The sequence below is a fragment of the Canis lupus genome, chromosome 24 (assembly GCF_003254725.2).
Source record: "Canis lupus dingo isolate Sandy chromosome 24, ASM325472v2, whole genome shotgun sequence".
NCBI classification, from domain to species: domain Eukaryota; kingdom Metazoa; phylum Chordata; class Mammalia; order Carnivora; family Canidae; genus Canis; species Canis lupus.
Window position 1 is genome coordinate 14,199,892 of NC_064266.1, and position 15,199 is coordinate 14,215,090.

At 38.3% G+C, this 15,199-nt stretch overlaps 1 long non-coding RNA gene across 2 annotated transcripts in view; it reads left to right on the top strand.

The window, feature by feature from the left end:
* The window catches only part of LOC112673610 (uncharacterized), a 65,211-nt gene extending 50,395 nt beyond the window's left edge, over nucleotides 1-14,816 (top strand). Inside the window, exon 4 of one of the 2 annotated variants that reach the window (XR_003144932.3) lies at nucleotides 14,665-14,816. This is a non-coding gene — a long non-coding RNA (uncharacterized LOC112673610). Of the gene's footprint in view, nucleotides 1-4,269; nucleotides 4,899-14,664 lie in introns of those variants that run through there. The other variant, XR_003144931.3, reaches the window with a different exon arrangement.
* The last annotated feature ends 383 nt before the right edge of the window (nucleotides 14,817-15,199 follow it).

Below are 15,199 nucleotides of genomic sequence, written 5' to 3' on the forward strand. Positions count from 1 at the left end.
CATTTCTGGAATGAGATTTTCCTCACTTGTTTGTGCTTCCCACTAAGCATATGAGATTGCCCATAGGACAAATATATGATGAATGAAGTAAAAATGCTTCTTAAAATTTCAAAAACTAATAACAACGTCTGTTTCAAATTTTTATTCTCTTCATAAATTTGAGAATGGCATATAAATTATGAATAATCTAATGGAATTAAGACTAGTTTCTCCTCTGTTCAAAAGACTTGCAGCAGGGATGCCTGGGTGGCTGAGCGGTTGAGTGCCTGCCTTTGGCCCGAGATGTGATCCCACAGTCCCAGGATCAAGTCCCACATTGGGCTCCCTGCATGGAGCCTGCTTCTCCCTTTGCCTATGTTTCTGCCTCTCTCTCTGTGTCTTTCATGACTAAATAAATAAAATCTTAAAAAAAAAAGACTTGCAGCAGCCTATGAGTACAGCAGTTCATGTTCCCAATCACTTTTTCAAATTACCAAATCTTATGTCACATTTGTCCTGGGTCCTGTTTCTCCTTAGCTATAGCCCTAATGGAAAAAGGCAGCTTCTAGATCCACTTTGATATTTGGGGCAACTTTATTAACTTCTTCAATTTTCTCTAAAATGACACTTCTGATAACAACTTTAAAAATTGGACCTCTCACAGACACTGCTTACTTCACAAGGTAATTTTGTTTTATTAGGTTATGCTATATATGAATCACTAATATTTGCAAATTGTTCTCACAATTTGATTTGGGGTTGGCATTACATTTTACAGCTAAGGAAGACACTAATCTAATTTTTGATAGCAATACATTTGATGTTCCAGGGATAGGAAGGAAGTCATTGCGCTTTTTATGGATCATCTTTTTACTCCCTCCTTTGATGACAGGAGTCATATTTTCTTTCTTTTAAAGATTTCATTTATTTATTTGAAAGACAGAGTGAGAAAAAGAGGTTATGAGCATTGGGGAGGGGCAGAGGGAGAAGCAGACTCCCTGATGTGCGGGGAGCCCAACCTGGAACTCAATCCCAGGACCCTGGGATCATGATCTGAGTCAAAGGCAGACAGACATTAACCTACTGAGTCGTCCAAGCATCCGCAGTCCTACTTTCTTATCATCTTAGTCATTTTAGTGAGCAGTCTGTTTTCTAGCACTTAGTAGGTCTGTTCATTACATATTACTTTACATATTACTTTACATATTACATGTTGCTTGTATAAAGGGTTCTGCAAAGTGCTGGTTGTAAAGTGACTTGAAATGAATGGGAGCTTTATTCAGTAAGTAAATGTAATTTAGGAATATAATTGGATGAGCTTAATTCTTGGGCTAAAAGTCTGTTTTCTATCAGTTACATAATCTTGAATTCATAGATTATACTTAACTATGACCACCAACTATGCCTTTTCATATCTGCCCCTGCAATAACTTCTATCTTTGATTCTGTTTCCTTTCTCCTAATTTTAACATGAGATGAGGGAATTACTATCATTTCACAGAAGTTATATATATATGTATATATGTGTGTGTGTGTGTGTGTGTATAACATAGTGTTACTAATTGGAATCTGAGAAAATTCCTGTAAAATCAAATTCGTGCTTCCCTAGAAGTTCACTGGCTGAAAGAGAAACTACAAAAGGAGTCAAATATATGGAAAATGGCCTTTCACTCACACTAAGAGCTCTCTCTCATCAGCAATTTTTAAAATTTTTTTAAAGATTTTATTTGAGAAATAGGGTGTGGGGAGGAACAGAAGGAGATGGATAAGCAGACTCCATGTTGAGCTTGATCCCACGACCCTCAGATGATGACCTGAGCTGAAATGAACAGCTGGATACTTAACCGACTGAGCCACCAAGTGCCCCTCATCACCAGTTATCGAGTAGATCTTCAGCCATCACATCCTACCCTCAGCTTGATAATGCCTGGACAACAAAAGCAATACAAAGGAAATCGTGTTTTTTCAGTATATGTCTTTCTACATTTAAAAATCACTTGTAGGTGTGCCTGGGTGGCTCAGTCAGTTAAGTGTCTGCCTTCATCTCAGGTTATGCTCTCACGGTCCTGGGATTGAGCTGTGAATTGGGCTCCTTGCTCAGTGGGGAGTCTGCTTCTCCCTCTGCCTCTGCCTGCTGCTCCCCATGCTTGTGCTCTCCCTCTCTCTCTCTCTCTGTCAAATAAATAAATAAAATCTTAAAAAAAATATCACTCTTAATGGGCTTGGATTTTACAAGAGTGAGCTAAAATGGAGTATCACTGACCATAAAGTAAAACATTCTGCTATATTCATGAAGTAAAGCAGAGCCCTAAGCTGAGAGAACGTTGATAAAACTGTGACTCAGCAAGGCTTTTGCATTTTAGTAGGCTGCTCTCTAGTCATTCCTACCACTTATGTGTACACACGTTATTTTCAATGCTACTCAAATGTGACTCCATTGGCTAATGCTAAATCAATTAAATGTATCCCAGCTATTTTCAATTGGGTTCCTGCATCAGCAGACTCTCAAAGATTTGAGAGTAAGTAGCTTATTTGGCAGGTGACTCAGAAAGTACCCATAGGCGAGTGGGGAAGTGAGACAAGGAAGAGAAAGAAACCAATTAAGGATGTGCTAGCAAGAAGGTAAGTTACCACTGTGTTTTTTGGAGCTCACTCTTGCTGGGGGACTCTGAGGGAGATCATGTGGAACACACAACTGAGAGTTATCTTTATATACACTCGTTCCCTTAGTCATCGGCTAAGGGCTTATCCCAAAGGGTAATCCCCTGTCATTGCCAGCCACCATGTGCTTGGCAGTGAGTAGAAAAAGATATTGGCAACTTCAGAGAAAGCTTTCCAGCACAGTGAAGCATATAACTTGCAGTCGAAAGTAGACTAGTAGTCTCAGAAGTGGGAGGACCTAAGGGATAAAGAGAGAGTACTAATAATATCCACTCTATCATCCAAACAATTGTGTCTTATGATGTCTTGGAATAAGTACAAATGAGAAGTAATGTGGTTCACTAAAAATTTAATCCTGCAAACTTCTCTGATTAGTCAAGCCAAAACTCTTACATGTACCTCTATCACAAAGAATTATCACAACGTATCTTTTCAGTTACGTTGTTTTTCTAACTTTCTATAAAACCTTCCTTGACTGCCTGACCTCAAGAAATCTCTCCTTCAAAGTCACCTAGTACTTTCTGTCTGCACCAGTTATTTGCAATAAACATGTCCTGGTTCCACTTTGTAATATTTTCTCTGTATGTATGCACCCATGTTTTCACATTTTTAAAAAGATTATATTTGTTTATTTGAAGGAGAGAGAGAGAGCAGAGTGAGAGCGCATGAGCAGAGGGAGGGAGAGAGGCGAAGGGAGAGGGAGAAGCAGGTTCTCTGTTGAGCAGGGAGCCCAGATGTGGGGCTCGACCCCAGGACCCTGTATCATGACGTGAACTGAAGGGAGATACTTAGCTGACTCTGCTGCCCAGGGGTCCCCATTTTTTCACATTTTGAAATATACTTTTACATCCCAGTATGTAACACTTAGTGAACATCCAAAAACATTTTGCTTATCTTACTAAAAATCAAGGAAATAGTTGATTCCCTAAGTTTAACATACAATGATTACAGATTTACTTGTCCTTAATTTTTTAAAAAAGAATCAGTGTCCTTAGTAAATAAGGAAGCCAATATAAAATGAATAATAAACAGTAGCACTCTAAATTTTTCTATGAAAAATAAAAGCGTTTTCAAAAATTAAGAATGCACTGAGGGGGGCACTTGATGGGATGAGCACTGGGTGTTATGCTATATGTTGGCAAATTGAACTCCAATAAAAAAATTAAGAATGCATAAACATATTTTTGAGCTGCACATCATTTATTTAAAGCTTCTAGGGGTGCTTGGGTGGCTCAGTCAGTTAAGCATCTGCCTTCAGCTCAGGTCGTGATCCAGGGCCCCTGGGATGGAGCTCCGTGTCTGGCTCCCTGCTGAGCAGCCCCTGCCCCATGCTGCTGAGCAAGGAGCCTGCTTCTTTCTCTCCCTCTGCCTCTCCCCTCCGCTCGAGCTCTCTCTCTTTCTCAAATAAATAAAAGAATCTCAAGATAAACAAACAAACAAATAAATAAATCTTCCAAAATAATGCATTTCAACCACTGACTGAATTTTACCTGTTTATGCAGCCAGCTACAAACCAAAAATGTTGGTTTCCTCTTCTAAATTTATTTCTTCTAAAATTTTACATTCCAATAGAAGAATGTCTTTCATTTTCTTTAGTTATGATATCATTTTATGGCTTTCTTGCTTCAGATTCCACACTCTGGTAAAAAGCAAGCCTGAAAGTTTCTATTGTGATGCAGTTAAAAATGTGACATTAGAGCTTTCAGAAGAAAAGTGAAAAAAGACTTCCCCACCCACCCACGTCCCACGCCCAGCCAAGCGTATGATTTTCTCCTTGTGGAAACAAGCAACTGGATTGTTACTGACCTACGTCTTGCAGCCTTGAAATAGCAGAAGCCATAAACTATGGAACACCTTCCCAGGAGCTTCAGTCAACCAACGTGACTGTTTACATGACTAGGATGGTTTTAAAATCCTAAAATCCAAAATCCAAAGGCAATGGCAAAGAGTACATGCCTCATTATTTTTCAGATACTTTAAACAACACATGCAATCAACTTGTTTTTAAAGACCGTGGAAGTTCTAGTCGTATTGACTAGAAAAGTCTATTGACTTTTGCTCAGAGAAATATCACAGTGCTGCTCATCTTCACGGCGCTCCTCATGGTTTAGTTTTAAAAAGATTTGTTTATATCTTGCAGTCTTCAGTAAAGTGAGAAATAAATTCAGAACTCCAGTAAAGTGAGAAATAAACTTTGAACTTCAGTAGCGTAAGAGAGAACTTCTGCGTGCCATTCCTTTAATCAAGACCATGCAACCGGGATCCCTGGGTGGCGCAGCGGTTTGGCGCCTGCCTTTGGCCCAGGGCGCGATCCTGGAGACCCAGGATCGAATCCCACATCAGGCTCCCGGTGCATGGAGCCTGCTTCTCCCTCTGCCTGTATCTCTGCCTCTCTCTCTCTCTCTCTGTGACTATCATAAATAAATAAAAATTAAAAAAAAAAAAAAAAAGACCATGCAACCTTTTTCATGCAACTATCACATACAGACATGGTAAGCCTCTAAAGATATATATGGTATAGTGTTAAAAATAAAAGTGCATACAAACCTAAACCTGTATTTTGAAAAAGTAAGCCAATACTCCAAATAAAATATTGGAGGAATAGTGTATAAAAAGATTCAAGACCTAATCTGAAGATTGTCAAATACATAATGAAATGGAACAGATTATGTAGTGAATGTATGACTAACACTGAAATGTGGATATAAATTCCTTTCATCTTGGAACACACTACAGAGGAAGTTTTTCATGCATAATAATTTTAGCAAGCTACCTTATTTATAATTTTATTTTGTGATTTCCCCTACTGGAAACTTAAAGAGAAGCTACTCAGTGTCGGAAAAAAAGAAAATCTATTCATTCTTCCCCCTCCACACACACACACTTTACATAGTTTTATTTAAAAAAAAAACTTTCTCAGGAATTCCTATAGATATTTAGATATATAAATATTTTTCGTATTTCCTTAGAAGAAACATATTTTGAGGCATCTATAAAATCTATAAATACAATGGAATAAACCTTATTGAATAAAAATGATGTTCATTCAAGGTGAGAATATCTTCCTAAATTCTGAATTTCTTCCAGATGGCTATTTTGAAGTGTTTTGCTTTATTCCAGTGAAATTTTAGTATTTTAGGCAACTTGTACATCTATGTCTTGAACTGTGTTCTTCGAAGCAGCAAAAAATAACAATAAGAATGAATTTTCAAAGCAAGATTTATAATACACAGAGGCCATAGTTCAAGTAGGATAAAATACGTCCAATATGATTTTAAAATAAGTGTTTACTAACATGTCAGTAGCAAACATTTTAATGTTTACTGACAATTGAGGAAAAACACGTATTTCCTTTCAAATCCTGGGAACTTTTCAGGGACTAAGATAAAATATCAACCAGTTTTAACAGTGTGGCCAACATTATATAAGACAGTTTCTCACAATGATGAAGTGCCCCAATGCCTTCTGTTTTATGACTTAACTATGTGGGATTCCAGAATCAAATTCTAAGGAGAATAATAGTTAAAAGCAACAGTAGGGCTTATTTAAAAGATGCCTTTTATCTTTTCACAATGTAGACCACTGAGAACAGGATCCATTCTTAGAAGATGGAAGTAAAGCAGAAATGAGCCAAAGCCTATTAATACAATGAGTACATCCAAATTTTCATAGTGACAGCAGAGCTAGTTCACTCAGAGGTTAGTTAAATAATTATTTTAAGGACTCACTGTCCTTTCTGGGAAAATGAACTGTGTAATGTCAAAAGCTCTCATGATATGAAAAATTAGAACGGTTATGAACATGGATTAATATCTATTCATAAAATACTGGCTTCACTTACTGAATTACAGGAGGCACATTAAATGTTTATTTAGCATTTTATAATAAGCATAGTTGCACTGAAATCACAATATCCACTTATTTCTATTAGATAGATGTCACTAGGCCCGATGCAACTGCCAAGTCTAATGTAGGTTGTACATTACAATCATGAGTATGTTTGATTCTTGTTGCTTTTGATGGGGAGAGGAAGAAAGTAAATTAATATGGAAGTTGCTGTGAATTTTTTGGGGGAGGGGGAATTACCTACTGGCAATCATTAAAGGTTTCTAGAAGGCTGAGATTTTGGGTTAATTTCATTCACCATTAATATCCCAGTGTTTATGTTTGAAATATCATAAGAAATTTTTAGAAAATATTTAAAATAAATGAATTATATCAACACAAAATATTGGTAGAAAAATAATTTAAATAGACAACTCATCTGGAAGATTTCTTCTCTAATTTTAAGAATATTAAAAACATGGGTGCTAATTACTGTGATTTCTCTTACTTACTCCCATTATGGTGTGATGACTCCCCATTCACATTAGGTTGGACAGGATATATCAAGCAGGAGAATCTATGTACTTGTAGAAAAATCTGTTATGTTTTAGACTTCTGTCATAAATCATGTCATCTATATAGAATTTAAATTTATCACTTCATTGTCCAAAATTGTTTCATAAATTTACTCTATTGATGTTATTTTTTTTCTTTTCTTCTGCCTCCTTTAGTTTCCTTTTCCCCACAAATGCTTCTATCTTTAATTTTCCATGAGTTTTAATACCATTAACATATTATATTAATACCATTAATACCATTATATTAACACATACAAAGGAATAAAATTATCAGCATCAAAACTCCCAAGCTAAACTCAACTATCTTCTTTCCAAATTTGGCCTCTATCCAGTCCCATGAAGACTTCAGAGAGTTAGAAAGTACAAACCCAGATTTCTCAATGTCAACTTAGACCATTCTCTTTAATCCTCTTCAGGTCATTGGGTAATAGCGCTTGTTTCAAAGATATATTTCAGATGAATCTCCTCTTTCACCTTTTCTCTGTCATCACCTCTGTTAAGTGTCTCTTCATATATGAACACTTCTCTGCAAAAGCCATTGGCGTTTGGTTACTCCCAAACCTTATGTCACTTCATTCGTTCTTCTCAAACTTCCTAAATTATGTTCCCAGAATACAGGCTTGTCATTTCTCAACTCAGAGTCATCTCACAAGTCCTTAAAGTTTGCAGAACCAAATCATTTGGAACATGATTGTCAAGATCCATCATCATCTATGCAGCAAACACTTCTTTGCTGACCAATTGCATACCTGGGTCTCCAGACCTTGTGATCCTCTGAACATTTCATGTAATATTTTGTCAGTTCTTTTGTTGCTATTATTTTAATGGTTTGACATGTCCTTCTTGCCTTTGACTCCAAAAATGCTACTCATACTTTAAGATTAAGATCAGATGCTAGTTCGATATTCATATTCCACCACATTGCTTTCTGTTTGTTCTACCTATGCATTAGGTTGGCCCCTAATTCAGTCCAGACTCCCCTCAATGATTCAACAGATACTAAATGGTGACAATTGTGAAAATAAGCCTTGGATGATTTGTGCCAAATATAAGCAAATGCATTTTGTAGATCTTCAAAGAACATTAATTTACAGGCCAAAGATGAAAATATTTAGCTCAATGAAATGTGTCAAAGATCAAACCTAAAGTACATACAAGCTGTTAAAGATGAAGCCTTTTAATGTCATTGTTTTGACCCTCCCTTTGATGTTTGACTGTATTTATCATTGAAGCAAAAATAGTGCAGCCTCTGAAGTTACTTTGATTAGTTTATTTCTGTCCCAGGGCCCTTTTTTTCATATTCGCTCTGTGAAAGTGATTCATCTTTTCTTCATTTTCACTCAGCAGTGGCACTGGATTTTGTCTTCAAATGGAATATTTAGTAGCAAAGATCATCACATTTTTAGGCTGCCTTTATTTATCACATAAAATAATAATGATAATAGTACAGAATATTAATTGTGCTTTTACTCTCTGTCAGGCATCCTATTGAATGTTTATACATAAATCCTTTCGTGCAATTATTTCCCACCCTGCGATGTAGGTACTATTTTTACCTTCATTTATAATTCCCATAACTACTTTTGAAAGCAGTATACTTTATGTCCATGAGCTGCTTTTAAAATATAAACATTTAATTCCCAGCAAAAATATAAAGTGCTAAACTTCATTAATTATCAAGGGGATGTAAGTTAAAACTACTATCCAATACTTCTTAGAATGGCCACAAAGAAAAAGACAGACAATATCAGTTTCCTTAAATAGACCAACTGAAATTCTAATACACTGCTGAAGGGAGAAAAAAAATGATCAGTCACGCTGGAAAGCTATTTGGCAGAATCTACTAAAGCTAAAAAGATACATATTCTTTTTTTTTTTTTTTTTTTTTTTTTTTTTTAATTTATTTATGATAGTCACAGAGAGAGAGAGAGGCAGAGACACAGGCAGAGGGAGAAGAAGGCTCCATGCACCGGGAGCCCGACGTGGGATTCGATCCCGGGTCTCCAGGATCGCGCCCTGGGCCAAAGTCAGGCGCCAAACCGCTGCGCCACCCAGGGATCCCAAAAGATACATATTCTTAAACCAGCAGTTGACTCCTAGTTAAATGCTCTAAAAAATTATGCACCAGAAGACAGTGACAAAGACATTCATAACAGCACTATTTGTAGCTCAAACTGAAAAATACTAAAGTCCATCAATATCAGAATGGATAAATAAATTATAGTATATTCACCTAAAATAATTCACACACAGCAAGGAGAATAAGGAAAATACAACTACATGCAACCCAGTTGTATCTTACAACCTTGATGTTGAGCAATAGATGTCAGGTGCTGAAGAATACCTACTATTTGATTTTTTTATGTAAAGTTCAAAAAAAGGCAAACACTATATGGTGATAGAAGTTAGAGCAACTGGGTGGCTCAGTGGTTTAGCGCCTGCTTTTGGCCCAGGGCGTGATCCTGGAGTCCCAGGATCAAGTCCCACATCAGGCTCCCAGCTTGGAGCCTGCTTCTCCCTCTGCCTGTGTCTCTGCCTCTCTCTCTCTCTTTCATGAATGAATAAATAAAAAATCTTAAAAAAAAAAAAAAAAAGAAGAAGTTAGAACAATGGGTCCACCAGGGAAGCTGAGTAACGTTTGATTTTCTGATCTGGATGTTGGTTACATGGAAGTGTTCAATTTGTGAAAATTCATCAAGTTGCACACTTAGGATTTTTTACTTTTCAATGTGCATGTTGTTCTTCAATAGAAAATTTCCATATAAAAGTAAATGTTTGCTGTTTTGCCTAACATTGTGGCCTGAAGCTGGAGGACAGCAGCCATCCTGTGACCAGGAAGCAACTTCATCACAGAGCAGCTCCTCAGTTAATAAACAATTGTCAGAGTAATTGACTTGAAGTCACATAAAGGTGATTTGGGGGTTCAGTGACTGAATGTCTGCCTTTGGCTCAGGTTGAGATCCCGGCATTCTGGGATCAAGTCCTGCATTGGGCTCCTTGCGGGGAGCCTGCTTCTCCCTCTACCTATGTCTCTGCCTCTCTGTGTGTCTCTCATGAATAAATAAATAAAATCATTAAAAAAAAAAAAAGATGATTTGGAAATGTGGAGCATTCATACTGCTTACCAGAGGGTCCTTGCCAAGTTTTTGGTCCCTCCCTCACCCTGCTCAGCCTCAGTCTCCCTACAGCTGCTCAAACTTGCCAAGCACACTCTTCCCTGTAGCTTCTCCCCTAAACTATTTCATCTGCTTCAAATGGTCTCCCTCCAGAGATATCCACAGAGCTTGCTTCCTCATTTCCTTCCTGCCTCTGCTCAAATGTCATCTCATCAGAAAGGCCCACCATCACCTCCACCTATAAAATGGCAGCATTTCTCTCTACCCCCTTATCTTTATTTTCACCATTAATAATCTTATCTGTGCCATTTAAGAAATTTGCTCATTAAACTGCCTCTGTCCACTCATACATAAGTTCTATCAGGGCAGGGGTTTTGTTCTCTTTAGTTCATGGTAATAACTGCAATGCTTAAAAAATTGTTTAAAATATATACAAAGATGTATGACAGCTATTTTTGATTGGCTTTATCAAAGCCATCCACAACCTCCAGGACATCTGATTGTCCCCTTATCTGCTACATTGAAAATACTGCCAAGTGAGATAGTCTTAGGATCCCCTGACCCACCGTCCTCACTCCCTGTGATTTAATGCAGGACTTCTCTCATAATGTGAAGTTCTGGATGGTCTCTTCTCTCTCAAAAAATCCTTTCAAAAATTAAATCCTCAACTTTGAGATGTAGTTTTACACATCACTTTAAAACCCCAAAAATCCCACATCCTCATTTCACTTCCTCCCTATGCTTTTGTGTTATCACTTTGATACTTGGACCCCAAAGCAATAAAGAGCTTTCCTATACTGCAAGATGGGCAGGTCTTAGGTTCAGAGGCAGGACCTCTTAAGATATCCAAATTATATCCTACCACATATACATGCATACATTACCCATTCAACAAATATCTATCATGTGCTTAACATGTGCCCAGCACTAGGGGAAAGGGTGCATAATGATGAATAGGTCAGATGTTTTCTGCTTTTAGTGGAGCTTACATTCTAGTTGAGAGAGAGTCTTAGGTTGGATTCTTTTAGAAACAGACCCCGAAACAAGTATTTGGGCACAAACAGTTTATTGGGAGATGATGGGAAGTGGAGAGAGGAAAGGAAGTAGGGAAGAGAGGGAAGATAATACAAGTGTGTTAAAGAGCTGGTAGTAAAAAAAAAAAAAAAAAAAGAGCTGGTAGTGCTATAGGCAATTGGGGTTCAGCGTCACTCTGAATTGCAGGGACATTTACAAAGTACATCTCAGAATCTCACCAGAGGGTTCATCAACGATCAGTCATCATTGGAGGGCTGTTCCTGGAATGTGAACTCACTGGCGCTTTGGCCTGCTCACTCGTGCAGGCTGAGTGTGCCCCTGTGGCCAGAGGAAGTCTGCAGGCAGACAGACTTGTGTGCTTAGAGTGAGAGCCACCTGCTGGAGAGGGACCCAGGGAAGGAGAGGCACCCACCCTCTGCTGCAGAAAGAGAGACTGTATGCCACTTAGAGACAAAAGAGAAGCAAAGAACGTAAGAGAATTGGAAGCACTGGGTAGCAATGTCAAACAGGCAACAATGGTCATTCTGTGTCTGTGATGTGCAAGATAAGAGCTTCTCAGGCTTGCTCCCATCAGGTGAAGAATGTTCTGGGGCCAGGGGAACATCCAAGACAAAGATCAAGATGCAAGAATCCTTTTGTGTGTTTAAGAGACTAAGAGGCCTGTGGGGCTGGAAGGGAAAGGCAAGGGAAGAAGGGTAGGGGATGTATTCAAAGCAGCACAGGAGCTGGGGCAGGTATCGCCAGGAGCTTCAATGCCACTGGGCTTCAATCATGGCAGTTCCATGAGCCTTCTTTCATTTTAAAAGTTATATACACATGTATGTATATACCTGTATATACATATGTATTTATTAGATATACACTTCATAAGCATAGATATTTGTTTGCATAATTGTTTATATACATTAATGTATGCCTTTATTTATACCTACCAGCTTAACAGGTGATGAAAATAATGTAATCTGTTTTCTTTCTTAAAAAAAAGATTTTATTTATTTATTCATGAGAGACACAGAGAGACAGAGACAGAGACAGAGGGAGAAGCAGGCTCCATGCAGGGAACCCGATGCGGGACTCAATCCCAGGATCCCAGGATCATGCCCTGGGCCAAAGGCAGACACTCAACCACTGAGCCACCTATGTGCCCCATGCAATCTGTTTTCAATTTCAGTCACTGTGAACAAATGAACCATGTAGACAAATAAGGGTGTATTTTATGATCCTGGTTGAAATATCTGTACATAACTCTGCAGGTGTCTAGTTGTGTACAACCAGGATACTAGTTACTAAGAGAGTAGCACCACTAGGGAGTAGCTGGGAGGGAAAAAGGAAGACAGATGGCTGGCAAGTAAATCTAAGATGATACTCGTTTTCTTTTTTCGATGGAAACTCCTCAAAGGAAAGGACTATTATAAAATGAAAGGGACCGGAAATAAATAATAAAAACATGTAAGTTGAGGCTTCAAGCATGATGGAGAACTTTGCTTTTCGTACTATTTTTCTTCTTTTTTAGAAATTCTGGCTGTCACAAAACCAGAGAAATTTAGAAATGAGTGACTCACACCAGGACCCATCTCCTTTCTGATCTTGCTTTTTTTTTAGGATTCAAAGTTAGCGGGAAAGGCAAATGCATTATTTGACTTAAATTCAGTATGCATTGGCATTACTTACAGTGATTTTGAGAGCCTCTTAACAAAGGAGAAAAGATTACTGCACTGACAGTGAAATTAGAGAACTGTACGGGTGCATTCTGTTGAGTTGGCAGTGAAACGTTTGGCAGCACACCTGTTTTATGCAAATGAAACAATAGCATGAGAAAATCAGTGAGGCAGCATTGTTCTCAGTTGTTTTAAAGGCAAGGGGTCATGGAGACAATGCTGATATGGGCTCGTTTTTAATGGATTTAAAATTAGTTTCTAACCTATTGAAATCTTGCACAGCATGTGAAGTGACTTGCTCTGAGTTATTGCTGAGAAGGAACTAGATAATGGAAAAAAGCAGAAATATCCAAGTTCATTCTCCACAGAGCCTCTCATTGCCCTGGCCTGTTCACTCTCCATTCTGCAGGAAGCCCACGATTGCCTAAATGGACAGCATCATTGAGGAGCTAAGCCCTAAAAGTCATCCAAAGAGGGTGTTCTATCCTCTAACCCAGCTCCTGGCCCAACTTTCCCAAGTTATACACTTGGATAATCCTTTCGTCATCTCATTGCTATGAAGCCAGCTGTTCCCCATTGGAACATAATCCACTTGAACTCTCTCCATAAACATACTGGTTGAGAAACAGGAGCAATTGCATCAAATCAGAAAGAATACAGTGGGAAAATGATTGATTACAAAGAGACTACTGCTCTCCTCCCCCCAAATTGTAGGATTCCCATCAGATTGATGATTTCTAACTTTTGCTAGTAAGAAACTCAAGATGATCTGAAAATATGAAGTTAGTTAAAATAAAGATTCTATGGGAAGATACACTGTTAACCTTTTTTGCTATTTTAAAAATGTTGTATGTTGAAATCAACCCAAATTTCCCTCATTGGGTGAACGGATTAAAGAAATTGTAGTATATTCTTATAGTGGGATACTACTCAGAAATAAAAAAATGAGCTACTAATAAATGAAGCAACATGGATGAATCTCAAATGCATTGCAAATTGTCTGATCCTATGTATATGATCTGAGAAATTTCAAACTAGAGTGGAAAAAATGAGATCAGTAGTTGCCAAGCCTAGTCATGGGTGAAGAGCATTGACTCTAAAGACATAGAAAATTAACTTAAAGTAATGGAGTTGTTCTCTATCTTAATTGTGGTGGAGGTTACTTTTCTATACCTACACACTCTAGTTTGTGAAAACTCATAGTATAACATACCAAAAAAGGGTGAATTTTACTGTATATAAACCATATATCAATAAACTTTATTTTAAAAATTGTTTTTGGTACGGGCAGCCCGGGTGGCTCAGAGGTTTAGCACCGCCTTTTTTTTTTTTTTTTAATTTTTATTTATTTATGATAGTCACAGAGAGAGAGAGAGGCACAGAGACACAGGCAGAGGGAGAAGCAGGCTCCATGCACTGGGAGCCCGACGTGGGATTCGATCCCGGGTCTCCAGGATCGCGCCCTGGGCCAAAGGCAGGCGCCAAACCGCTGCGCCACCCAGGGATCCCTAGCACCGCCTTTAGTCCAGAGCCTGATCCTGGAGACTCGGGATGGAGTCCCACACGGGGCTCCCTGCATGGAGTCTGCTGCTCCTCTGCCTGTGTCTCTGCCTCTCTGCCTCTCTCTCTCTCTCTCTGTGTGTGTCTCATGAATAAATAAATAAAATCTTTAAAACAAATTGTTTTTGGTGAAAATGATATTTCCTTCTAACTTTTGTTAGAAGAGCAGCACATACTCTTGTTTTTCTTCCTGAAATACGCTGAGATGCCTGCTATGAGGTGCTTTAACCCAATGTTCTTTCTGAATTACAGGTGTTACATGTTGCTTCGACTTGGTGATGTAAGAGGAAATGAACATCATAGCCTTTTTCTGCAACATAAGGGACACTTTTTTTGAAGACCTGCCTGCTTGTAACCAACATAACATAACTCAATATAATTAAAATTTCTGAAATATTTCTTTACTATGCAGAGATCTTCTAGTTTTAACTAACAGAAATCTCCTTTAAACCAGAGTTAGGAAAAAAAATTATAAAGCTAACAGGATAATTCATAAAAGCCACAATATGACATGATGGTGAGAAATGTTACTTAACTGGCCTGGACTCTCCAAAGAGATCAATGCTATTCTGGTGGTTTTAAAACATGGTGTAAATTCCTTGACCTTATTCCCATGAAAAGGTGGATGGTCTGCATCCCCTCTTCTGTGACTGCTTTGATCTATATGGGAGAGCAAAAGTGACACTGTGTGACTTCTGAGGCAAGGCCAATAAAGGCCTGGCAGCTTCTACCATGTAGTACCAGAACCCCTGGTCATGGAGCTTGAGGTGCCATATTGTGAGGAAAC